At 40.9% G+C, this 6,401-nt stretch overlaps 1 pseudogene; it reads left to right on the top strand.

Annotated features, from left to right (window-relative positions):
• The first annotated feature begins 5,140 nt into the window (after positions 1–5,140).
• On the top strand, positions 5,141–6,159 carry LOC114494802 (annotated as a pseudogene).
• Positions 6,160–6,401: the final 242 nt, after the last annotated feature.

Genomic DNA, 6,401 nt, shown 5'->3' with positions numbered 1-6,401 from the left:
CATTTTACCAAGTTTATAAGCAGAACAGTTCAAAAAGAAATTTTGGGAGCTGAAATTGAATCTGAATATAAAAGATAGAATCAAATGTAGATACCTTAAGAACATTGAATAAAAACCATTAAAACATATTGTTTTAATTTAATTTAAAGAATCAATAAATTACACATATAGTGAAGGAAAGTTTCACTTCGGAGTCAAAACTTCTTGAGTTTGGATTTAAACCACATGATGTATAACAGTGGAAAAATTAACCTTTCAATTTACTCATCAGTTAAATTAATATTGGAATTCTAATCTAATAAAATTATAATAGACAAAATAAAAATTTTAATATACATACAAAAGTTGAAAGCACTTAATAAATACTAAGCATTGCATAAATGTTTACTACCATTATTACAAAGTTTTATTTTGTTTTGTTTCTAACTAGGGTGAAATCAAGTAAGCATGCAGTGATAAAAGTATTGAATGCTTATTTGGGTGAAAGTTTTGTACTTTGTTAGGTAGGTGATAAATATTTTAGAATTTTATTAAACTGGTAAAAACACATTTAAAAGAACAAGTTTTAAGTGTAAAATTCATACATTTAAATACATTTTTAAATCTTTCATAAACTAGACAAAATGTAAGAATTGGCCACAAAATGGTTATAAAAAATATAGTCCTTACCATAAAGGAGTTTATAATCTGGGGTAGCAAAGATGTTACTTAACTAATTACAAAACTGATGTGCATTTGCTAGTTTGATGAATGTACTGAAAGAAAATTACATGATAGTATGTGAATGATGAAATCTTTGACAAAATTAGGAAGCTCAAGAAGTCTCCTCAGAATATAAGAGTTAAAATGCAATTTTAGATGCCTGTCATTTCAATAGTGCTCAACATACGGCACAGCCATAAAACAAGAGGTATGAGAAAATTGTAATAATATTGAAGGGTACTTTGGTTTAATTTGGAAAGTAACGTAAATAAATCTTTAATTTTAAAATATAAATTAATACATACAGATAAACAGTGTTGTAGGAAAGGTACCGAGATAAGAATTTTAGATGACAAATTCCAATTCAATATGTTCGCTTCTCATACAGCAGAATTATTTTTAAGTTGACGCAGTGTTTGGGTGTTCTCTGAAATAAACTTGAATGATTATATCTTATCTATATTTTTGAATAGAACATTTTTAAGTGTAATTTCATTTAAAGGACATGAGGATATTACAAAAGTAACACCTGAAAAGTGATAGCTATGTAATTATTTGCCTCCTTAATATGTAAATCTGTAGCTCTACACTAGGTTATAATAAGATACATTGTAAAATCAAAAAGCATGCTGAAGACTTGGCCAGTGTAGTTCTTTTGGTTGGTCATCGTCTTGTAACTGTAGGGTTGTGGGGTTGATTCCTGGTCAAGGCACATGTCTAGGTTGTGGGTTCAATCCCTCCCTGATGGGGGTGCATAAGACCTGTGGTACAGGCACATATGGAGGCAACCATTCGATGTTTCTCTCTCACATCAGTGTTTCTTTCTTTCTCTCCATTCCTCTCTCTTTAAAAAGTAATGAAAAAATGTCCTCGGGTGAAGATAAATTTTTTAAAAAGCATGCCAAGTTGCATACTACATTGTACTGGTAAGAAGGAATGTATTGTGTTAAATATTTCTGTCCAGTGAAGATAAGCAAGCACTTTTCTATCCCTGATGGATAACTGCTCTCCCTTTCTACAGAGAGAATTCAAGCTTAAATTTTGAATTCAAGACCTAAAGGAATATGATGCATCATTTACTTTCTAAGTTTCCTTTATATGGAGTCTTCAAAAATTGAGAATGCTGCTGAACTTTTGTGAATAACATTATTGCATCTATATCAAGGAAATTGGCCCTGATATATGCTTATATTTCTCATAAATGCATGCAACAAACATACATTAAAAGATGCTTGTAAAAGTAGGATAAGAACATAGGTATAATTCTACTCACTTTTCAAAATCCAGTCTAACTGAAATGGGTGATTTATGTGATTCATTTTAATGTTGGTTGACAGATGTGCTGTATTTTGCCACATGGAATTAAGAATCCTTGGTTAGAAACTACATACCAAGATGGTGACAGGGGTTGCCCCTGACTCCACTCTCTGCCACAAGAAGACCAACTAATAACCATTCAAGAACACACCACTGGGAGAATTCTAGATCAAGGGAGTGTCATGAGCTTATGTTCTTGACATAGTCTTTCCTATAAGTCAGCCAGGCAACTGCTCAGCTAACCACCTGATGAGCAGCCCGGCACCAAGGAATAGATAAGAGTCACACACAATAATTATTCTATTCACTCAAGGCCACTCAAAGTAGAACATCAGCATACATTAATATCCTATTCACATTCTAATCATCTAAGAGAAATACAAAACACACACAGCAACCAGTGGGGAATGACAAACCTGAGTCCCAGAGCCTCATTCTGCAGGTTTCAGGAGAAAGTGTGGTGGGCAAGGGAGTGGTCAGAGTCTTTCAAGGACAGATCTCTGGAGCCAGGTGGACAGCAGGGAAGACGAAGCCCTCAGTCCAGCAGGGCAGAGCCTCCAGAGGCTAATGCCAGGGGAGATCAGCGTGGCCTGGAGCCGCATGCTGGTGTCTCTTAGCAGTGGTCTGGAGCCTGCTTCAGTTAAACCTTGAAAGTGGTGGACTCCACCCTCTGGGTCTCTTGATAAGTGTCTTGGCACCCTGATGGGAAATGTGGAATTTCCCCAGGAGCGTATCTATGAGTGGTCCTACTCTGTAGACACAGCTGTTCTGATCATGTGTGCAGAAATCTTAGGTGTGTCTCCTTGCCAGATGTGTCTGCTCTGACTTAGGTAGTTTCCCTCTTGAACCAAAGTCAAGAACTGACATCCATCTTGGTTGACACAAGTGACTCCACTTTGTCTTAAATATGTTATGCTCTCATGAGTGATACAATGCCATTTTATTCATCCTTCTTTCCACAGGGAGTGAGGCTGAAGCACCCCCTGTCCCACAGAGACTGCAATAGAAGGGTAACAAAAGCCATTGCACACTGACCTCATTACTCCTCCCCCAGGCCAGCACAGCACCACTTGGTGAGGCTCAGCTGGGCCTTTGGTTCCTCCAGTGAGGAAAAAGAACTTGGGGGAGAGACCACCAGCACCCCCCACATTGTGGTCACTTTGTGGGAACCCTTACTCTGATATTAGACTACAAGTATTGTAGGGGGATTTGCGGGGCTCAATCCCTGGAAATCTGACTGATGGAGAACTGGGTAGAGGCTTGTGACAATGAGCCCATAGATCTCGGCAGAGCAAGTTCATACCTTCAGTGTCCTAGTAGTAATCGGAACCAGCGGTTTAGCTAATCTACACAACAAAGTCAGAGGCACACTCTGAGTAGGGAACTCAACAGGGTGCAGAACTACCTGATTCAGATCCTCAAAGAAGGAGTATTGCTGGCCTTAGAACCCACACACCCAGCAAGGAGCTGAATCAGAGCCCACCTACTATAAAGAGTGTATTCCAGCTTCATTTGACCAGAGAAGCTCTTGATAACTCCTGGAATCAGAGCAGCCTGGCACTGCTCACACCAAAGAGATGGGCAGGGACAGTTGATGGCCCCTGGAGCATAACCAGGACCAGGTGTGAAGCACTCCTGTGCTATGTTCAGAAAGGGGATTAATTCACAGCCAAGGCTTTGGAAGTAGCTCCTGGACCCTCCCAATAAAAGGAGCCTATTTTTTAAAAATATTTTCCCTTTATTCTTTTCTCTCTTTTGTTTTAAGATTTTATTTATTTATGTTTTAGAGAGGGAAGGGAGAGAGAGAGAGAGAGAGAGAGAGAAACATCAATGTGTGGTTGCTGGGGGTTATGGCCTGCAACCCAGGAATGTTCCCTGACTGGGAATAGAACCTGCAACACTTTGATTCGCAGCCCGCGCTCAATCCACTGAGCTACACCAGCCAGGGCCACAAGGAGCCTATTTGGAAAACTGAGAGAAATTAAGAGCATCTGTAGCTGGACCTCCCACTCCTGCTTAGCTAAGGGAGCTACAACATACCCCAAGGGGAGGGCAACAGCTCCTGGTAGCTATATGCCCCAGCAGCACTCCCAACAGAGAACTGGTCAGTCAGAACCGATAGTTCACAGAGCAAAGATGGCGGTCCTATTTAGTCAGGGAATTTGGAGTGTGGATGGCCCTGGCTTAAGACAAGATGCTTTATCAGCTTAGAGCTGCCTTGCCCATTGCGGAGCAGGTGGGAAATTGCATAACGCATGCACAGTGGCACTTAAACAGAGAGCACAGCCTGTGGCCTTCCCCATCAAAATCCATGGCCTCACCTGACCAGGGAATTCAGTGCACACTATAGCCTGACTTGGGTCTTCAAACATGAGCTGGGTAGGCCCTGGATATTATCCTGATTCCCTGCCAGTTCAGGGAACCTACTTCATAGCCCCATTTACTACCAAATACAGTACCCAGTTCCAACCATCCCCAGCAAACTTGACCAGAGAATCCAGGCAACTATGGATCTTGGGCCTTGCTGACACCATGGAGACTGTCCCTCCCAGGGTTTGCTAATTGTCAGAAATAGCAGACAACTCATCCTGGAGCATGCCTTTTTCAACCAGCCAGAAGGCTGTGCCACAGCCACAATGTATCCAAATAAAGAAGTGTGCTTAATATAAACACAGACACTAAATTTCATTCAGTCTTCTGCTTTTCACATTGCAGCTAGAGTGATTTGCAACATGGTGTTAAAGTCATTCTTTGATCTATAGGCTCTGCTTTGCCTTCTTCAAGAGACTTATCTTGCCATTTTCCTCATATTCTTTTTTTTTTTAGAACCACACACTGGCCATGTTTTACCTCCTGAAAATATTTCCTTTTTCTAATTTGGAATTTTCTTTGACTAAGGTGATTTTTGTGCCTGTGTACATGCACACCGTTTTCTGTCTCTCTCACAGATGTACACACACATGCACTATGCCCATATATCAGATTAACTCTGCGGCCTGTCATCTACCAGCTCAGATGTTCATTCTACAAAGAAATTAAAATAAATTGATTACAAATAAATTCAAAGTCACTTCTAATGGCTTGAAACAGATTCAGATTGAAGTCTTCACGAGGAGGCTCCATGGCGCATGCTGCAGTTCTTGATGTGGCTTTATTGTGTCACGTCGCACAGAATGTCAGACGCCCCCCACTTCATCATGTGACGTGTCATCACGCAGTTGCAGTTGTAAGCTTGAGATATTTTTACTGTGAAGGTAGTCTTTCTACTTCACGATTACCAAGCAAAGTAATGATGATACTCCAGCACCTTGGATTAGCCAGTCTGCATCACCTTTTCAAATTTTAGTTTTAGTATCTTGTTTGAATCCATTATTTCAGACTTACAAAGGCAATTTTAAACTATCATTGTTTTTCTTTTCAATTATTACCTGGCTTTCTCCTGTTAAAAACAAAAAGAAGGTGGATTTTTTTTCCCGTGGGAGCCTGGAGAAGAGTGTGTCCTTTTCCTCTCCAACCCAAGGTGTGTGCTGGTCCCCTGACACCAGTGTACTCCAAAAAGAGGGACTGGTCTGGAACATATCACTTTGCCTGCTATGTCAAAAGCTCACATTCAACCAGATATTGTAAACTTTGCTCACAACCACTTGCACAAAATCAACAGACAGTCTTATGCCGTCAGTGACTTGCCAGGCCATCACAGCACCGCTGAGCCTCGGGGTGCTGGCAGAGCTGTGGCTCCAATTCCCAGAATTCTAGGTGGTGGGACTCATTGTTCTGGCCAGGGTGATTGGGGAAAAATGTGTTTGGGGGGCCAGACATTTGCACCAAACAAAACTTAATGTAATTGGCACTGCAGACTGAACTCAACACAGCAGCGATATACCATGGGCTGTGCCCAGCTGCCTTGGCCATACCAGTACTGGGCAAGTCTAAAGGTTGTCTTACTGAGGAAGTTCCTGAACTTCTTTTGATGGCTGAAGGTAAAGTTGAAGGCTTTAAAAAAGCCAAGGATGCTGTTTCACTTTTTAGGAAACTTAAGACCTGGAATGATATCAAAATGTCTATGCCCCTCAGCAAATGACAGCTGACAAGGGCCAAAAGAGTAGCCAGCAAGCACAGGGGGCTTTGCATCATCTATAATGAGGAAAATAGTTCACCAAAGCCTTCAGAAACATCCCTGACATTACTTTGAGTAATGTAAGCAAACGGGATATTTTGAAACTTGCTCCTAGGGGCATATGGGCCATTTCTGCATTTGAACTGAGTGCTTTCTACAAGTTAGATGAGGCCTATAGGGACTTGGCATAAAGCTGCCTCCCTCAGGAGTAACTGAAACCTTCCCATGCACCAGGTACAGACCTCAGAAGAATCTTGAGAAGTTC

Source organism: Phyllostomus discolor, chromosome 4, assembly GCF_004126475.2.
Source record: "Phyllostomus discolor isolate MPI-MPIP mPhyDis1 chromosome 4, mPhyDis1.pri.v3, whole genome shotgun sequence".
NCBI lineage: Eukaryota > Metazoa > Chordata > Mammalia > Chiroptera > Phyllostomidae > Phyllostomus > Phyllostomus discolor.
This window is presented reverse-complemented; position numbering and strand designations above follow the sequence as displayed.